The sequence below is a fragment of the Ooceraea biroi genome, chromosome 3 (genome assembly GCF_003672135.1).
Source record: "Ooceraea biroi isolate clonal line C1 chromosome 3, Obir_v5.4, whole genome shotgun sequence".
NCBI lineage: Eukaryota > Metazoa > Arthropoda > Insecta > Hymenoptera > Formicidae > Ooceraea > Ooceraea biroi.
Window position 1 is genome coordinate 15,374,411 of NC_039508.1, and position 19,350 is coordinate 15,393,760.

General features: G+C 40.9%; 1 protein-coding gene and 1 long non-coding RNA gene across 9 annotated transcripts in view; one reads left to right on the top strand and one right to left on the bottom strand.

Annotated features, from left to right (window-relative positions):
* LOC105277220 (neuronal acetylcholine receptor subunit alpha-7) overlaps window positions 1-19,350 on the top strand; it is a 204,143-nt gene that overhangs the window by 7,066 nt on the left and 177,727 nt on the right. The gene's annotated exons all lie outside the window — the stretch shown is intronic.
* On the bottom strand, window positions 9,317-14,001 carry LOC105277219. Its single transcript, XR_893573.2, has 2 exons — window positions 10,408-14,001; window positions 9,317-9,935 (listed from the first exon to the last, which is right to left on the bottom strand). It is a non-coding gene; the product is annotated as an uncharacterized LOC105277219 (long non-coding RNA).

Sequence of the window (19,350 nt, forward strand, 5' to 3'; positions counted from 1 at the left end):
CTTTAATTGAACTAACCTAAGTTGAACTTTTATTAAGAAATAATTATAATTAATTCATGGAGCATTATTTAATGATGGGAAGATTTTAGGAAAAATAAAAGACTTTGTTAATTTTCTAATATTATTTATGAACGTCACGGTTTTAATATGCATGTCCAAAGAATTTTCACATAATTATTCTCTGCGCGACTGTTCGGGTTATACATAGTAAATAAGTCTCGTAATAACTAAATCCTTCCTTGCGAAATATTGGGTCGTCCGGAAAGTTCGTGCCGATTTTGAAGGAAAATTCAAAGGCAACATTTTTTTATATCGATAAATATTTATTGACTTATGTATGCACCGTTTTGTTTCACAACCTTTATCCATCTTTCACACAACTGGAAGATTCCATTCTCCCAGAACTTCTTAGGTTTCTCGGCGAAAAACTCCTCAAGGTGGTTTTTTATGTCGATCAAAGAGTTGAAGTTCTTGCCGCTAAGAGAATTTTGCAAAGATCTAAATAAGTGAAAGTCTGAAGGTGCAATGTCTGGTGAATACGGTGGGTGAGGTAGCACATCCCAGCCAAACTCCAACAATTTTTGTCGGGTAGTCAAAGAAACATGAGGTCTGGCATTATCCTGATGGAACACGACGCCCTTCCTATTAGCTAATTCTGGACGTTTTTCCTGAATCGCTGTCTTTAATTCGTCCAGTTGCGAGCAGTACTTATCTGCATTTATCGTTTGGTTGTGTGGTAGGAGCTCATAATATAGGATTCCTTTCCAATCCCACCAGACACAGAGCATGACTTTTTTTGGATGAAGGCCGGCTTTCAGAGTGGTTAATGCTGGTTTATTTCGCTTACCCCAGGATCTTTTTCGTTCTACATTGTTGTAAATGATCCATTTTTCGTCACCCGTCACTAATTGCTTCAAAAATGGTACGTTTTCGTTGCGCTTGTTCAGCGAGTCGCAGATGGAAATGCGATCCATTAAATTTTTTTCGGCCAAATTATGCGGAACCCATACATCATAGCGACTTACGTAACCAAACTTCACTACATGATCGTGGACAGTGGTTTTCGATATTTTCAATATCTCTGCTAATTCACGTGTCGTGTAGCGCGGGTTATTCTCGATCAGTGTCTTGATTTGGTCATCATCAGTAGTAGAGGGTCTGCCCGAGCGTTCTTGGTCTTTAAGGTTAAAATCACCAGCTCTAAACTTAGCGAACCACTTACGTACGGTTCTTTCAGCTAAAGCGCCTTCTCCATAAACAGAACATATCGAATTTGTTGCTTGTGAGGCATTTTTGCCTTTCCGGTAATAGAAAAGCATCAAGTGTCTAAAATGTTCTTTGTTTTCTTCCATCTTCAAAAGAGTACAAAACTGACACGAATCAATTTATCTCAAACAACTTTTTTCCTAAAGATGCGTTGAAATGTCACCTTTAAGCATATGTATATAAATCGTATGTTTTCAATAACATTGATATATTCAGATATGTTCCAACGCCATCTATTAAAAATCGGCACGAACTTTCCGGACGACCCAATATTTTCCCGAAAATAGTTAATATACCGTTCTTGGTAAAGCAGCTTCGATTCCCTCACGTTCGCTCGCACGAAATACTCGCTCGCTTCGCAATAATCAGTTTCAAAGTTCTGGCGAAGTAATCTGCGATCGATGCCCCAGAAAGCATCGTGGACGGAAAAACGTCGAAGGCAGAGCGGAAGTCAGTCTTCGTTAAAATTTCAGAATGTTCCGTTGAGGATTACGCTTGCAGCATGTTCGTTTAACGCGTCGACTCGGTGTTTTACTGTCACTAGTTGAGCACCACGACTGTCGGATATCGAAATTTTTACATTGCGCGTATTGCGGCGCAACAGAGCAGAGACGTCTATAACATTGATATTGATTCTCAAACTCGCAACCGTGCTTCTACTTGTACGCGTGAGCATGCACAGAATATTAATTCGGAGGAAATATTCCGTCATGTGATTCACCTTTTTTTTAGTGGAAAAGATTTATTTCCGAATCAGCTAATTGGCTCTTTCGATACGTGTTTACGAGCGCAATCGACATGAATTCAGTGGTGACAGCTATTGAAATTATATTACAATCAATGGCGAATCCTACATTGATTCCGCACCAAAATTTAATTCGGCAATTCGATCCGAGAGATTTTCTCGCATATCGCGATACTGGCCTATCTGATAATTAGAATCCGACCGATGTGTTTTATGACCGTTGTAATTTGGTGTCCGACATTTGTAGTCGCGCGTTTCGCGTTGTATAACTGCTAATATTATAGGTAGAGGGAAAAACCGTAATTTCGCTGAATATCGATCGATCGTACGAGCTTGACTTGCTGCTGCAATTTGATATGAGAATAAAAAAATCATATCCGAGATTATTGTTCACGCATGACAACGTCATTTGAATGAACAAGCGTTTGTCGAAAATGTACCATGAGTGGATATTGATACCGCGAACGAAAGCCTTGATGCAGAAATCATTACTGGTACAAATAAATAGTTTTAAAATTTAACTGTAATCTGAATATGTATGAAATATAGGATTTATATAATCACAAAAATGAACAATTAATGTTATGAAAATAAATCGTTTAAAATAAATAAAATACATTTAATTTTCAATTTTGTGTTTTGATCGTAAGATGTAAAAATATGCTTACTCGTGCATATTAAACATTAGTATAGATTATAAAAGATTAACGTTTGTGCTTGTATGTTTCAGCAAAATAGTAATTGGTGTTTTAATTATTCAATATATATGTATATTTAGCCCTCATAACTGAAATGAGTTGCTCAAAGCTAAAGTATATATGCTATTAATATTAATACATTTCTCGAGGATTAATTTTTATTTTCATTTTTAGTCTATATCTGGATATATTAAAACATTTTAAAAAATCTCTTATTAATTATGGATAATTTTATCTATATTACCTACAATAGATATATAAAGTTTTCTCTTAGCGTAGATTCTCTTGCATCAAGTTATATGTTTATTTTTAAGAAAGGCAAGCACACGAAAGTCGGAAAGTACAGAAAGCGTCAGTAAATTCAGCCGAAGCTCGCAAAATCCAACGATGGCTTCCCCGAGAGGCTATGTCGCAGCGCCAATTCGTTACGAATTAACTTCGCGCGAGCGATACATTATCTCGAAAGTGCGCGTAAATTTGCCCGCCGAAAGTTGCGACTATGATCCCGGGAGTAAGAGACTAGTCGCCCACGAGAATCCCCAAAATGATTTATAATCCGTCATAAAAGCAGAAACTCCCGGGAGACGTGGTTAGAGAGAGCCGCAGCATCTTCATCATTTTGGTCGGGTTGTGATAGTGCGCGGGAGGGAGGCAGCGCGGATTTTCGGGACTCTGGGTACACAAGACCGTACAAGACCGCTGTCCCGAGCACCGATCCGTTTTATTTAAATCACGGCAATCCATAACGTCGAAATTCACTTCGGCCCTTTTAATGGTGATTTATGTGCGCACGCTTGGCCAGCCCACTTTTCGCAATTTACCCTGGTATCGCGCCAGGGATTGTCTGTCGGAATAATCAAGTGCTACGTTGTTATCCACAAATCTAGCGATGTACAAAATATATATCTACAAGTCCCGACATACATAAGTGACGTTTGAATAATAAATAAGATGCGCTTTTCTCTACGTGCTTCATAGGGATGATAATTACTTGAAATAAACATTCGCGTAATTATGATTTCGCACATATCGATTTAATCGCGCGAAACGGGTATGTTTAACGAGATACATATCTGCATTCTCGCGAGAAATTCGCTCGCGTGTATGATGGTCGACAGCGCAAAGTAGAGTGCGAAGCAGATTGTGTCGCCACTATCGGGAAAGCGGGATATGCGGGCGTCGACAAAGTCCCTGAAGCTTTTTGGCAGGGATCTCTCTCTGAACGATTCGGTTTGTCGTATTTACCGAGAGCTAAGAGCGTGAAGTAAATATGCAGCAACGGTAACAGCGGCAACGGGAGGGCCAGTAGGTCTTGATGCCCGGCAAAATATCGTTCTCTGTCGCTAGAATAAATACTCGTGGTCCGTGACCGCGCGATCGAAGCTAGACTTTTCACACACGTCCGATATAAAAGTTGAAGTTTATTCGTGACAATACAAGCCATCGCGACAGGGGTGAGAGTCACGTTCTCTTCTCTTCTACGGACAGGACTCCCGAGACTCGAAGCGGGCGTCAAACTTCAAGGACAACTGTCGCGACGGATGCAAAAGCGCCTAGCCATGTAAAAATCTGAATATCCTTTGACCCAGATAAATTTGACTTTTCAAGGCGCGGCGCGACGTAGCAGGACTCGGTCCGGCTCGGCTCGGCTCGGCCCGGCGTGGCTCCAGACGCCGTGGCGATGAATGAAACATTTCGTTGGCGTAAGTGGATTCCGCGAGGTGGTATTAGAATTTGAATTTCTCGGCAGTTCCGGAGGCTCGGCAGACTGGGCGTGGCTCCGAAAGATGTAAAGTCCTACAGCTTCTTGATATACGGATTTCTCCCGCGAGGAATGCAAATATTTCGTGGGATAGATTATTTCGGGGATCGTTGACTGGGGCGGCGTCAAAAATTGGACTGTCGTTTCCGCGCGTTAAAGTAGTCCGCTTTATGGCGCGGGATGATTGGACTCGAGATTTTCCATCCGTGCGTTCGCTTCATGACTCGAAATTGGGGATTTCTGTATTATGACGATCCTCGAACTTCGTTCGTCACGAGGAAACGTTTGTCATCGTCGACAGTCAATCGCGCAATCAGAATCGTGGAAACTGTTTGTCCTTGATCTCCATTTATCGCTCATAATGGGCTTTCTGAGCCTGACAGTTTGCAGAAATCAGTAGTCTCGTTTATATCGAAAACAATTCCGCCTGCGGATGTCCTGCCATTAAATTGTTGCTTTGAAGTTCCGATATAGCGAACCGCGCGTTATCAGTCGCTTGCGTTTCCATTAAGCTACAAACAGTCGAGTGTACATCCCGAGCTTTAGATTCCGAGTGATCAAAGTGGCGTAGCCAATCTCATGTAAATGCGAAAGTAATCGAAACCGAGACGCTACGGTGTGTATGTGTGTGTGTATATATGTATTTATATGTATGTATATATATTTACACACACACACACACATATGTATATGCGTACACAAAGGTAGCTACCTACATTAGCCCGATCCTTGAAGGAACAGCCGATGTGACACGAGCATAGAGCCAAATCGCGCAATCAAGCGCGATATCGATACATCACAATCGCTCACGTCTATACGTGCGTACACCTGCGTTGAGTTTTTGTCGTGACGATCTCGTTTCGATCTATCTCTCTGTCTCAAACTTAACTCTCAGTCACAGTCTTTCCTGTTCCCTTTGAGCATGAAGTTAGAGGACGCAAACGAATGAACAGTTACAAAAAGATGAAGTTTAGTGCCTCAATTCTTTTAATCCAATGTTGATACTTGCATCTTAGCGTAGTGGAGTAAAAAATTATAAGACTAAGACAAGATTTCAAAGATATTTTTGTGAAATTTGCTATTCTTGTTATTCTTTCCACTAATTCAATTTACTTTCAAATAAACCTTATTGTCAAATAAACACGATTGTCAATCGTTATACAAATTGTCGATGTTGATACGTGACTTCTTATAATTTTTCGTTGCACAATTATTCTAGTATATTTCATTTTAATTAACGAATTAACGATTCTTAAGTCACAATGGTTTCGCACTGTCGCCTTGTGTCCGACCCTACAAGAATATTTTCTCAGAACATTCATAAATCTTCCGTTCTTCTCTCATCCCGACACGAGCTTATGTAAGATTTAAGAAGAGCGGGCGCGAAGGGAAGGGTACCTCGCAAGATCGAAGTCGACAGGGGCCAACCAAGAAGGATTCCTTTTATAATTAGGCCCACGGGCGACGCGTTGCTCCTCTAATTACCTGTCCAACAATCCCCGGCGAATAAGTAAGTGGCTCCAACCTCGACATCAGTCGGCCTCGTTGTCACGGAGCTTATTCAGTTACGAGTAACCATCCAACGAATGAACCATCGCGCACTCGACACTTTTTACCTTACCTGACGTATTTAGAGACGTATCATAATCTATGTAACGTATCATGATTTATATGGTACACTTTTTTGCTTGACACAGCAGTGAGTAATGCAGCAGAATGAATAGCATTCTACAAAATATTACGGAGATACCAGAGATATGTATCAGTCTTTTATCGCATATTATTAGAATTACGGTCACTTATTTCTGGATTATTTAGCTTAATTTAAGCTCGTACAATTGAGATATTCGACCGGTTAAATTTCAGTTGATTAAGTAATTCGAAGACGCAAAGATCACATTGTTATCTATTCATTAATTCAATTATTCAATCTAATTAACCGATTAAACAGGTGGATCGAAAAAAGCTCCGAGCACTTTCCCAACGCGCTCGAGATTTTCCGGTGGAAACCTACTGCGAAGAAGAAATGCTATTTACGCGGAACTGTTTATGCAGTTGGGAGCGAAAACTTCCCCATAATCTGATATGCGAGTGCAGTCTCGCGTAAATGACGCTAGCACACAAGCAGTTTTCGACTTGTCTCTTCTCGTTATTACGGCATAATCTTCGTCGCTGCCGTGAATAATTAAGCGATCAAAGTTATCGTGAAGCGGTCTTTTGTTTTGTCGTGTACTCGCTTTGAAAAATCTTACAGCGCGAGTTCTTGGACGCCATTAGTCTTTCGCAATCTCTAACACACAAATGAAATATTAATATTTCTGAGGAATCGATAACAGGCGCGAATTTCTCGAGATAAATGAGAAAACGAGTGCAGATCTCTCGTAGCCGACATACACAGGGTGTCCCGGGTTTTAACCGACAAACTGCGGGAGCATATTCTACTAGTGGAAATAAGAAAAAATTCTTATATCGAGTTTGCTTAGAAATGCTTTATTACAAAGTTATAAACCAATATTGAAAAGAAATATGAGATAAGTAACAACGGATTTTTTCACAAAAATAAAAATTATCTACGCAATGATTTAGTGACGCATTTCAAAATGTCCTTGCACATCGATACAAGCTAGACATCGACGTAGTACAGAATTTGTTACAGTACGACATTCCTGAAAATTTTGTTGCATCTCAGTAACTGAATTAGTAATTCGTTGCCTTAAATCTTCAAGCGAGATTACTTCTGTACTGTAAACTTTATTTTTTAAAATTCCCCATAAATAAAAATCAAGAGGCGTTAAATCGGGCGATCTTGGAGGCCAGAAAACCGGTCCTCCTCGACCAATCCACCTATGAGCATAATGTTCATCTAACCAGTTTCTAACTTGTCTAGCATAGTGCGATGGACAACCGTCTGACTGTATCCAGCTGTTTTGGCGAAGATTTAAGATTCTTTCCGAGCGTCGTCGGTGTCTTAGAGCTGAACGAACATCATCATATTCATTCATAGGTCGAAATGAACCCAAATTACGTAATTGCAAATGGGTATTACTAAACACAGAACTATCTGGTACTCTCCTGTTAGGAAATCTACATTGATACTCTCGTACGGCAGCTCGTGCATTTCCGTCACAGAATCCGTACACGAAATGAATATCAGTGTATTCCTCATTTGAAAACACTTTTGGCATTCTGATAGTAATTGCTAGTTCACACGACGATTGAAATCTAACAGCTACTGTTGTGAAAGTAACAATCATACTGAATCGTTTCAACATAGTGAACATGAATACATGTGAATACACATAACATAAACATCTTCGACCTTCCAAATTCTACACTATGTTCCGTTGTTACTTATCTCATATTTCTTTTCAATATTGGTTTATAACTTTGTAATAAAGCATTTCTAAGCAAACTCGATATAAGAATTTTTTCTTATTTCCACTAGTAGAATATGCTCCCGCAGTTTGTCGGTTAAAACCCGGGACACCCTGTATATTTACGCCCTCTGTTACGTGGCGTACGCAGTAGTACGAACCAACAGCTAGGTCGGCGAGCCAACAAGTAGTTATGGTCTCTATCTTTTTGCGAGTGCGCGACAAGGTCGTTACGGTAACTCGCCACGACCCAGACCCATAGCAATAGGCGAGGAGTGCATTGTTTAAGACGCGTCGTTAGTGTAATTTGCGCCCAAAAAGCATACTGTGTAGTTTCTCCGTATATTAGCGACTTTCAACAAAAATTGTGGGCTAGAATAATTAAGCACGTACCGCATTGTTGCGTTAGAGTTAGCGAGTCCTTTGTCACGGTTACGGTTAAAATGTTAGATTTATCTCTGCTCCGAACAGTTGTTTCGTAGAAGTAAACATTTCCGTCTTATTATATCGTTTGCGGCATTTCTTTTTTTCATTTCAGATCTGGAATGATGATAGTGTACGACGCGGGTAAAACTTTATTCTTTTTCATGGGGGGCTTTAAATCTGGCCAGTTATGAGACGAAGTATAGACCTCACGTAGAGGTATGGTCTCGTATAGTTTGGAATAAAGCCCAGCGAGAGCGCGTGTAAGGTAAATTGCCTCCTTCCTGCACTCGTAGTATTATGGGTAAGCAACAGCTGTCGTGTGATATCGCCAAAGTTGGTCGGCTTCACCTCCATGAGTTTGCAATCGAGTACCCGAAAAATAAAGGCTAATATGATACAGATATAGTAGACAGGATATAGGCTACAGGACGGGATAATACATGGGAGGGCTTATGAAGATGCCGGATATATGGCCGGGATTATACGGCAATCTTTAGTTGAGCTATTGGTGTAGCGCGCGAGATGAGCGCTATATGACGGGAATGCTCACGCTGCGTGTGACAGAAAGGGGATGTTAGTTTCGACTTTACTGCAAATTGTTCGCAGTTCATTTCGCGTGACTTTGTCGCGTTTAACTCAGTTTTCATGATGGATCAACGGAGAACAAATGAAATGGTGATACTAAGCTGTAACTACGTATCGCTATTTCCACTTACAGTATAATATATTATACCATGGGATTTCTATGATATTGAAAAATAAGTACGTTATATTTCAATGCTCCTAGTACTACTATGAAGCTCATCAATGATCTCAAAAGTCATTTTTCACGATGTAATTCTTTTGCAATTTAGCAATTTTGCTCGTATTCCCTGTTATTTGTACATTCAAATTATTTTATAATACAGAAATACAAATACGTGACCAAATATTAGATTTCTATAGAATCTAAACGACTCTAGTGATATTTAACGCGACAGATTCAATAACATGATGATAAATACTATGATGAAATATTATAAAAAAATATTTGCACATATATGATATAATTTATATAATCAAAGTTTTTTATTTGTGACTAATACCAAAACAAATTTATTTTGAATCTATAAAAGGTAGAAAAAAGGAATATGTTGTCTTAATCAAATAATTCATTAATACAAGTCTATTACTGAGTGGACCGCAAGTATGCACCTAATACACGCATGATCTCGGCGGAACAAGCATGATCATTATGCGTGCATGACGTGGTAATCAATGCACTAATTAATTAAACACTCGATACCGCGTAATTAACACAGCGATGACGATGAATTCTCCGGAACGAGCCGCAAGACGCCATCGCAGTTATCTTGCCACTATCGAGTCCACGTTCTAGAGTAGTTCGAGGATCGAAGGCATCCACCGTTAGTTTCTGCTAGTTGGATAACGTTGTCGGGGGCGACAAGACGTTGAAATCGATATACGAGCACATTGAAAACCATCAGTGGAGTGTTTATCTGGAAACTGTAAGCTCTTGTGATTCGAGCAAGCGAGGTTGCCTCGATATCTGCGGCCTCTTAAACGTCGATGTGCATATATCGGTTGACCCAATAAGGACAGAAACAGCCGTCTCTCACGTTTTATCTGGCCATGTCTTCTTCTAGTTGTCGATGGAAGTTATGCTAGAGAGGATTATATAAACAGATCGAATCTTAGAGGAGATTTTGAGTGTTGAACATTCAAGGAAGCACTCGAGGTGCACTATACTTAATTCTTATTCGGAGACAAAACAATTTTAAAGTATCGTAATTATTTGTGATTTTTCTTCATATTTGGCAAAATGTATCATTATCTCGTGAGCTGCAATTGATGATCGAATTGAATTAGATGATACACGTGAATCTGTATCATTGCGAAGGCAAATGAGAAGGTTGATATCCTCATTTAGATGTGTCTCAGCTTTTTTGAATCTCCGATACAAAAATAGAAAAATTGTTTTACGCTATTTAATTTCATGACTATTGAATAGAATCGCGACGCAGCGACGATTTGTAATCTCCACGCGCGCATTCTTCGGTGAGATAAGGACTTACGATTGCTGGATCGTAACACCTATGTCAGTCGTAAAGCCGCTCGAAGTACCAGTCCACTCACCCTAACGAAACAGAAACAGCATCCCTCGGGTCGCCGCGGGCATTACGAGTACTGCGTCACATGCATCGGCGATCACCACCGTCCGTGGACGGTGTCTGAATTGCAACGGTAACGGCGGCAGTGGTCTCGCGTTGAGGGTGAAAGCCGAAGCGGAGGATGGAAGGAGGAAAGAGGGTGGGTCGTTCGTTGGGGTGTCAGTGTGTCGGTGTGCGTCGGCCGGTTGGAATATGGAGCAGTGTGTCAGAACGGCACCCTTCAGAGAACCGCTCTCTAGAGCGGCTGTAGTCAGGCCGCTTGGCTCTCCGCGCTTTCCGTCCCTTCTCACAAAGCGTCGAGGCCACCCTTCGACGACGGGGACAACGACTACGACGACGGACGAACTGCTCGACGACAATCCTGCGCCCTTCTGCTCCGCATCTCTCGCACCATCCTCCCTTTTTCCTCTCGTCCAGTCCCTTCCCGTTACCTACCTACCCGCCTACCGATACCTCCGCCCTATCCTTACCGTAGCTAGAACCTACAACCTACACCACTACGAGCAGCCTATCCAACAGCTCACTCTCTCGCTTCGCCCTCTTGTCCCCCTTAGTCTCCTCATTTCTCTCTTCCCGTCTCTCACCCTCCGACTCGGCAGGCTCTTTCTTGCTCGTCCTCCTCTCCGCCATCGTCCGCTATCGTACGTGTTCCTCTCATTCTACTTCTCTCCTCTTCGTCTCTCTCTTGGTTTCTCGCTTCATCGCTCGTTCTCTCACCATTCTCTCTCACCCTCGTGCAGCATCCCGTTCTCTCTCTTTCTCTTTCACCCTTACACACTGTCGTTCTGCTCTGGCTCGTCTAACCCGCGCATTGATTTTACCCTGCCCACCGTCTAGGCCCTAGGTCCTCTCCCTAGATAGGTAAACACTCGGCGCACAGCCGAGCGGCGCGCGTTTTGCACCCGCGCGAGTGAACGCCACCCATTAACCGACTGCCACCCTGCAACCCATATGAAATGATACGCTGACAACTTACATGACTAACTGTCACGGATTTCTCGTCGGACTGGATACTTTGTTTGCTGTTTATTAGCTCTCCGCTGGGATGTGGATATTGTTTCTATGCTTCTTCTAACTTTTACGATAGTCTTTCTAACTTCTAAATGTTCGTAGCAAACTCTCGTATATAATTCTCAACTTTTTTTTTCTTGATCACACATATGTTCTAACTTCTTAAATTTAACTTTTTGAATTTAAAGAAAGTTTTGCAATGTGATAAAAGCAGCTAAAGGAAGAATTTCTGTGTGTCATTAAGATAAATATTACATTTAAATATCTTCGAGAACGTAACAGTATTTGAAGAAGTGTAATTATATTTGAGCACCAAAAAAGTTACATGTACGCGGCAAATTACGCAGTTGAATTTTAAGCATGTCGACTCATTATTTTCTTTGAATAATTATATGGTATTACAAAGAGAAAATATAAAACAGCATTTGCATTTATTTATCTATATTATCTGTATACGTAATATTTGCAAAATTTATATTATATAATAATCTCTATTATATCAGGGCGTGGCAGACAAAACCGTAAGGTTAATGCAATATCGTGGCTTGTCGTTCATTAATTAAATGTCTGTTAAAAAAGCTCGCCCAGTGCTCGCAATTAAATTTGGTGTCGTTCAATAAAAATGTGAGACTTTTCGAGGTTACAATCGAGAGAAAAGCATGCGGGTAGAAAGAATTTTCGTGTGGGTCCGCCTCGCGTGTGATTGAGAATTAATTTCCATAATGAATTACGAGCGAAGGTGCACAGTGATTGGCCCCGTGCAGTTTAATTGGCGACCATTTCCATTTTTAAATGAGGGAATCGAGTTTGGCCGTTCCCTTAATTTTACCGGTCGCATGTATTTTCGCTAAAACGGTGCAATCAAGTACGCGGTACTTTTTTTCTGTTCTCTGTTATAATTATAACAACCGGGCTATTTAAATACGATCCGATATAAACGTTCATGTAAGATTCCCTGAAGAAGCCGATTGGAGATTCAACGTAAAATATTACGAGACTTATTAGGTAACGAATTATCCGTGTCTTGAAAATACCCTGTGTGACACGCCGTTAATCACATCTTTATCAAGATCCTTATCGTACTCATTAACGTTTTAATCAGTATGTACGCTTGGTGACTCTTTACGAGAGTAATAAAGAGGAAATATACTACGAGATACTAAGTGGGATGTCGTAATGTACAACAGTGTAATAAATGGAGAAAGCTGGGGCATCGTATTATTAAAAGGTATCTTGATGAACGTTATGCTACCAATGCTTTTAATCTTCATGCCGTGTGCACAAAAAATATCAAGAAGATGAAACAGAGGTAAAATAGGTTCAATGCATCAACGGATTGGTCTGTGTATAACGGTTTAACCTTTCGGAGCTGTTGATTATATCTCACATATTATCCGGAATATTGTAAAATTTGTAGCAAGAGTTTTTTTGTGTGTGTTCACTTGCTCATCTCGTAAAATATCAAGACGCATGAAATATCAAGTCAAAATCGGACGAAACGAGATTCGCTATGTCAAAGTTATTCTTGGCATTGCGCATTAACGAATAATCACAGGTGTCTCGCAAGACAGCATCGACCAGTCAAATTAAAACTTAATCGAGAATGACGTTATCACGGAGGTACACTAATACACTCTCGTCTAAACGATAAACGTTGATTAAGAAACACGAGATTTTTACGGAGGCGGAAACGATAAATGAACGGAGCACGCGCTTTCTGGAAACATGCCCGGATTCATGTAAACAAGCTGTGGATTCTTTATTCTTTTACGAATAAAGATGAGACTAGCGTCGCCGTTCGTTTTTCACGTGAGTCTGCATATATATCTTTTTACGCTGCATATATATGTGCGAGCTGTTTTCGTCGACGCGATTTCGGCGCGAATCTCTACGTGTCACTTGCCCGACGGACAAACACGGATCGAAAGTCCATAAAATCCAATTTCAGCAGAAGCGTCCGTGGATGCCAATGCATATCCGCCGAAACGTGCATTGGTAAATGGGTTTTTCTGTTGGTACACCCATGCGCTGAGAAAGGAATAAATGACGCTTAAACCGACACTCGCATGCGGCCGCATGTGTCCAGGGAGAAGCGAAACGGTTAAAAAATGCGAATTTTTTCACTCGGAAAGCAATAGCGTCGTTTCCTCGTTGCTTACAGTCACGCGTGCTGTTTGCATAATATATTTTGCTGCGCAGGCTGCGCTTCGCATATTTTCTCCCTTTGTACATGGTTTCATGGTTTAACAAATTATATCGACGTTTTTCCAAGTCGAATCGATTACATAATTAGTTATAAAGCTTCTCAAAATTATCATTATGGTCAATACTGTTAATATATGATACATTTGTTCACTCTATCAGTTTGTCGATGCAATTCTCATGCAATCAGTGTTAATCAATGATAATTATACTAGTACAACAGCCTGTCTACGCCAGGTAGTCCCTGGACCGAAATTAAAGATTTCAAGAATTTTCCCATTACCTGGGGTGAACCCCTATCACCATGCGAAATTTGGTGTTTCTAGCATATCGGGAAGTACCCGATCAATTCAACGACAGAATAGGGATTTTATATATATAGATTACTCTGGTATTTATATATAATATAGTATATTATATATAGTATATATAGTATATGTAGTATATAATATAGTATAATATATTATATTAGGTGCTCTTATTATTCTGGTTTTAGACGTGCCAAATAAATATGCGAACCTGCCTTATTCACACTCGTCTAATTTACCAGTGTACCAAATTCGCGGGATCTATTTTATGCTGACAGATTTGTCACACGTCCTCGTCCACAAATAGTGGAGTACCGCGGTAACGTGTATACGAAGCGCGCGAAAGATACGGAATATAAAAAAATATTTCGCCGACAGCGACTGCTTGACTGAGAAAGCAATCGAGGCAATTTCGTTCCGCTTGCAACTGCAGCTGCTCCGTGTATTTCCTCTCGTGCGCGCACCCCCAAAGAAAACGCCACTCCCCGCTACCGAAGGGTAATTGCTATCTACGGACGGCGAACCTTGTCGCGTAATTACACGGCGTTTAATCTCTCGGCCCTTTTTCCCTCGTTACCGATACGTCTTGCGCTTCCCCATCACGGCGCATCCGCGCGCGAATAATTTCCCGAGTACGGCCGTAATTTTAGCGACGAAAGTGGAACGACTAAAAAGGAAGAGAAACAGAGAGATAGATAGATAGAGAGAAAGAAAGGGAGATTTGATTCGACCACGATCGACTATTTTTATGAGTAAAAAAGGAATATCACATCGGCGAGATTTCTTTAAGGTTGCACGAACTTTTGAAAACATAGTGAAGCTTTCGAGTCTCCAGAAACCCTTCGTGCTCTTTTCGGTGACTTCCATCCTTTCTTCTGTTTTCCCTCGAGCGTGGTAATTTTTCCGACATCGGAGATGCATCGCGCGAGTTTTCTTCTTGCGATCTCTCACTCACAGCAGCTCATTTTCCTTCTCGTCGTGTTTCGCGTTCGCGAAAATCCACATCTGGAAAATATACAACGACGATAGCATTTTGCTTCTGTTACTTTAATATCACACACCGGCACACAGGAAGCTTTATGTTTCTCATAGGGTAACATTCTCGCATTCATAGAGTTGCGCACCAAATTTCCGCTGGCTTATAGGAGTGAATTTAATTATTGGGGAAACTTTCATGATGATTGCCAAGGAATAGGATTATGAAAATTGTGCCGGCTTTACTAAATATTTATGTATATACATTTCTACGTCTTTCAAAGAAGGAGGAAGAGAAAGTAGCTTTTATCGATTTCTTCTCTTTCTCTCTTTCTCGGTTAGCAAAAGGGGCTTGAGAAGGGAGCAAAATGGTTGACGGTGTTACGAAAGGAATCTGTATTGAGAGTGTCATTCGAGGGGTACAGCCCACAAGAAAAGTTTGTTACACTTCTTCATGAGTCATAAGAACTCTACACATAGAAAAGCTTCTTCTGAAAGCTTGCTGTTTTATGAAACGATGTTTCAAAGCGAGTAAAAGAGAGTCTCACTACACGTATAATGGTTCTGAGTATAAAATTGTGATAATTAATACAATTATTAATAAAACGCATATAAACGTGCTTCTTAAACATTACTTATTTAAAAGGATAATTGCAATTATCTTATATAATATAATAATATATTTCCAAGTTTTCATTTTTCTTGATATAACAGATTAATTTTGTTCGGAATAATACTGTTGCTTCGAGAGATTCATGACTTTTTCAAAGTCCGGATTTTGACATGCAGTTCTATTTGAGCTTTTGATAGGTACTTGATGAACTACTTATTCCGGTGTCTTTGACGGAGATAGAAGCACGAAGAAAACGTCAATGGTGTCGATAGTACGAACACTCTGAATAAAAAATTAAAGCAGTTACTGAAAGAAATATTTGTTTTAAGTATTATTTAAATTATTTATTATTTTACACATTCTTGTCTTTAACTTGTCTGATTCCTTAGGAAAATTAAATGTAAACGTCAAAGATAATTTATAATGCAATATTTTAATGAAATTTGTACCTAACGGAATTAATAATATTCTATACTATATGTGCGCTTATGTACGTATGGTAATTTTCTTGCACGGTAAGTTAATTTCTTCATACGAAACAATGAAGTTTCTACGACAGGCGCATGTGAATAATATCGTTAATATAACTTCGTAGCGAACTGCGGCGTATATATATAGGACGTACATATAGTTTTAGTACTTGACGAATGCGGGTAACTTTGCGCTGCGGCGCCTATGCGGCGGCACTGGATAAAGACTATAAAGTCGCGGAATGTAGACAGGGTAAAAGCGCGTCACTGTGGGAGCGGATGCTCTATCAGACGGTACGTTTCGCGGAGGTAGGAAAAAGATTCTCCGGATCATTTACGCCCCCCTTGTGGTAAGACTACAGGGAAAATATGCTCGGATCGGATACACGCTAGCGTAACCTATCTATCCTGCGAGGCGAACAATATCGTGCATCCACGTTACACGTGACAAGCTCGTACTCGATATGTACGGAGAATAATGCTCGAAGAACCGTTGTTTTTGAAAAATATCGTGCGCGATGCACAATAAACAAATAAAATTAAATAACATCAATAACGCGACCGTAGCCCTATAAAAAAAGAATGAAAATGTCCGTGTTGTATGTGTGCATGTACCTACATCTCGGCATCGAAACTATTTGCAGTGAGCTTAATCTCATGTAGTGATGAGATAATGATTGAATCAATATGGGAGGTGTGTTAATCAGTGGTCTGTGTAGAAACCAGGATAGAGTATCAGGTCAGAGAGAGAGAGAGAGAGAGAGAGAGAGAGAGAGTGTGTGTGTGTGTGTGTTTGTGGAGCTGCTAGAACACACGATAGTCGAGAATTACGTATTAAACTGAACGATATGTCACGAGAATGCATTCATCATTTTATGATTTTGAGAATGTAAATCTTTTAACTCTATTATCTGTTAATTTTGATTAGGAATTTTTCTCTTGTACAAGATGACGAGGTATATCTGATAAGATATCTCTAAATGAGTATTTCCCTTTTGGCTTAGATCCGATGACCGAGATCATGTAAGTAATTACATGAAGTAGCGACAGCCGTATTCTCGTTTTAATTTCAATGGCGACACATAATGTAAGTTCACGACAAGACCGGATGGTAACATCAAAAGTATTTGGAGGGGATAAATTGAGATATCCGTTCGAATGACAAGTTTTCCGAGCGAATTCAGGCCATTAAGAGATTAAAATGTCATTCAGACGGTCGTTTCTCGGCTTTGTACGCCGTCCACAAATTGGCTTCGCCAGCGCGAAAATTATTTGAATGTCGGGATTACGAGACAAAATAATTGCCTTCTCAATCAAACGAGAATCAGTTTCGAAATCATGACTGCGCGGCAAGGATTAAGCCGTGTGAAAATCTACGTTAAACTCTTATCGACTTCATATAGTCCGTACGCTATCGCGTAGCGTTGCATCGCTGTTTAATTCGCGGCCGTATCACCGAAAATATTGAAACGATACGCGCGTCCGGCATTCATTAATCGTCTCCGTTCGTTTTCGACGATTATCCGACGCGATATCTTTTCTAATGAAAACAGGCGATTATTAATTTGCCCGCGATCAACGCAATTCGCTGAGCGTGCATTTTCCCTTTTGCTTCACGCACGAAATCGTAATAATCGGCTAATGGATCTGCATATCGCTCTACGAGAGCGTGAAGTTTATTTGGATAAATGATTTGTGTTATTCATCACCTGCTGATCATGTCGGAAGTGATATCACACGACACTAATACCAGCGCTAATTCTCAAAGTGTCCGGTTATTTCTACGGCGTCCCCGCTTCCTCGGGAGAAGATATACAAGATAACTTCGTTATCGTCCTCTGACATTGGGGAACGGCGGTAAAGCCCGGAATCAAGCGGCCGGAAGATCAAATTTCGCGGAATGCACCTCACCAGGAGATCTAAGACGACGAAGCTGGTCGTCAATTGGTACAAGCCGGATCCAATTTTCGTTTTTTCTCGAGATGACGCGTCGTGTTCCACGCAGTTACCATGACGACCACTACCATCAAGGGAGAGAAGAGGGCTAAGGTTTTCTCCCCGGCCGTATTCAGCGGCCTACTCAAGAATATTTTCCGCTGAAATAAGTAGAACGCCTTGTTCATCTCGCAACGTCGCTTAGGTAAATACGCCTGACGAGAGAAATAGCGTTTCGCTCGTCGATAACGAGACCTAGACTCGCGCGATGTCGGGAAGCAACGGCGAGGAAACAATCAAATAAGAGAACGAGGTGGCTTGATTTTCCCATCACTTCGTGCGCAAGAGAAAACCTGGCCACGGCGGTAGGTGCATCTACATCTCTTGATTAAAATAATATGTTTTATTCCCGATAGATCGATTTTAACTGCGACTTATAGGGACTAATTTAACTGGTCTCTTTCCAGTTTTAATTCTAGGTAGTGACCCGAAGAATCATTAGATGAGAGTCAATATTATATGACGCTGATGAAATTCTTTTTAATCGAGATAGAGATAACACGCGTTATTCGATCGGCATTAATTAGTATTGGTGTCAGTCGATATTCCGCGATAGCGTACATTGAAGACATTGAATCGGTTGCACACCTGTTCCAAGGAACATCGTTTGTCTGACACTTTCGAGCCTGATCAGGTCATCGTTTAGGACAGTTGCACGATTTCCTGATACTGTCGGCTGAAATTAACGCACTGTGATCCTAGCAAGAGCATTAAAGCATTCTTCTCCTTACGGTTTCACGATAAATCAAAGTCGAGTCTAGGGTAAAGATCGAATGAGCAAGATTGCAGCTAAATGAGCTCGAGTGTACATGACAGAGAGAGAATTGCGCGCGGGAGGACGAGCGAAACGAGTCGAACATCTAGAGGAGGAAAAAAGAAACCGGGTGAAAGTACTCCCGGCTCGCTTGTTGCGAGAGATCGAGAGGAATGTTGGCGTGGCAAGTTTCTCATCCCGCCCGATTCTCCCTCCTCCCCTCTCTCGTTCTCTTTCACATCCCTTTCTCATCCTTGCCCCATAACCATCCCTTTCTTCTCTAGGATTCGGTCCTTCTCCTAACTCATCACACTTTGTCTCTTCCTCTTTGTGTCTCTTCTATGCTCGTAAACCAATTTCAACAGACTCACCAGAGAAGTTACGGGAGGTCGAAGGCAAAAGGTGGAGGAAAGGGGAAGGGAGACAGCAGAGAGGGAGACAGGCAGAAGGGCGATTTTCGGGGGTGCCTGTTACTATGGCGACCATCCGGGACTAAACGCTGGGCGATAAGGGTACCCGGCTATGGTTTGCGATACTGTTATACAGAACGTACGTACATCCTGTATTTGGAAAATCAAAT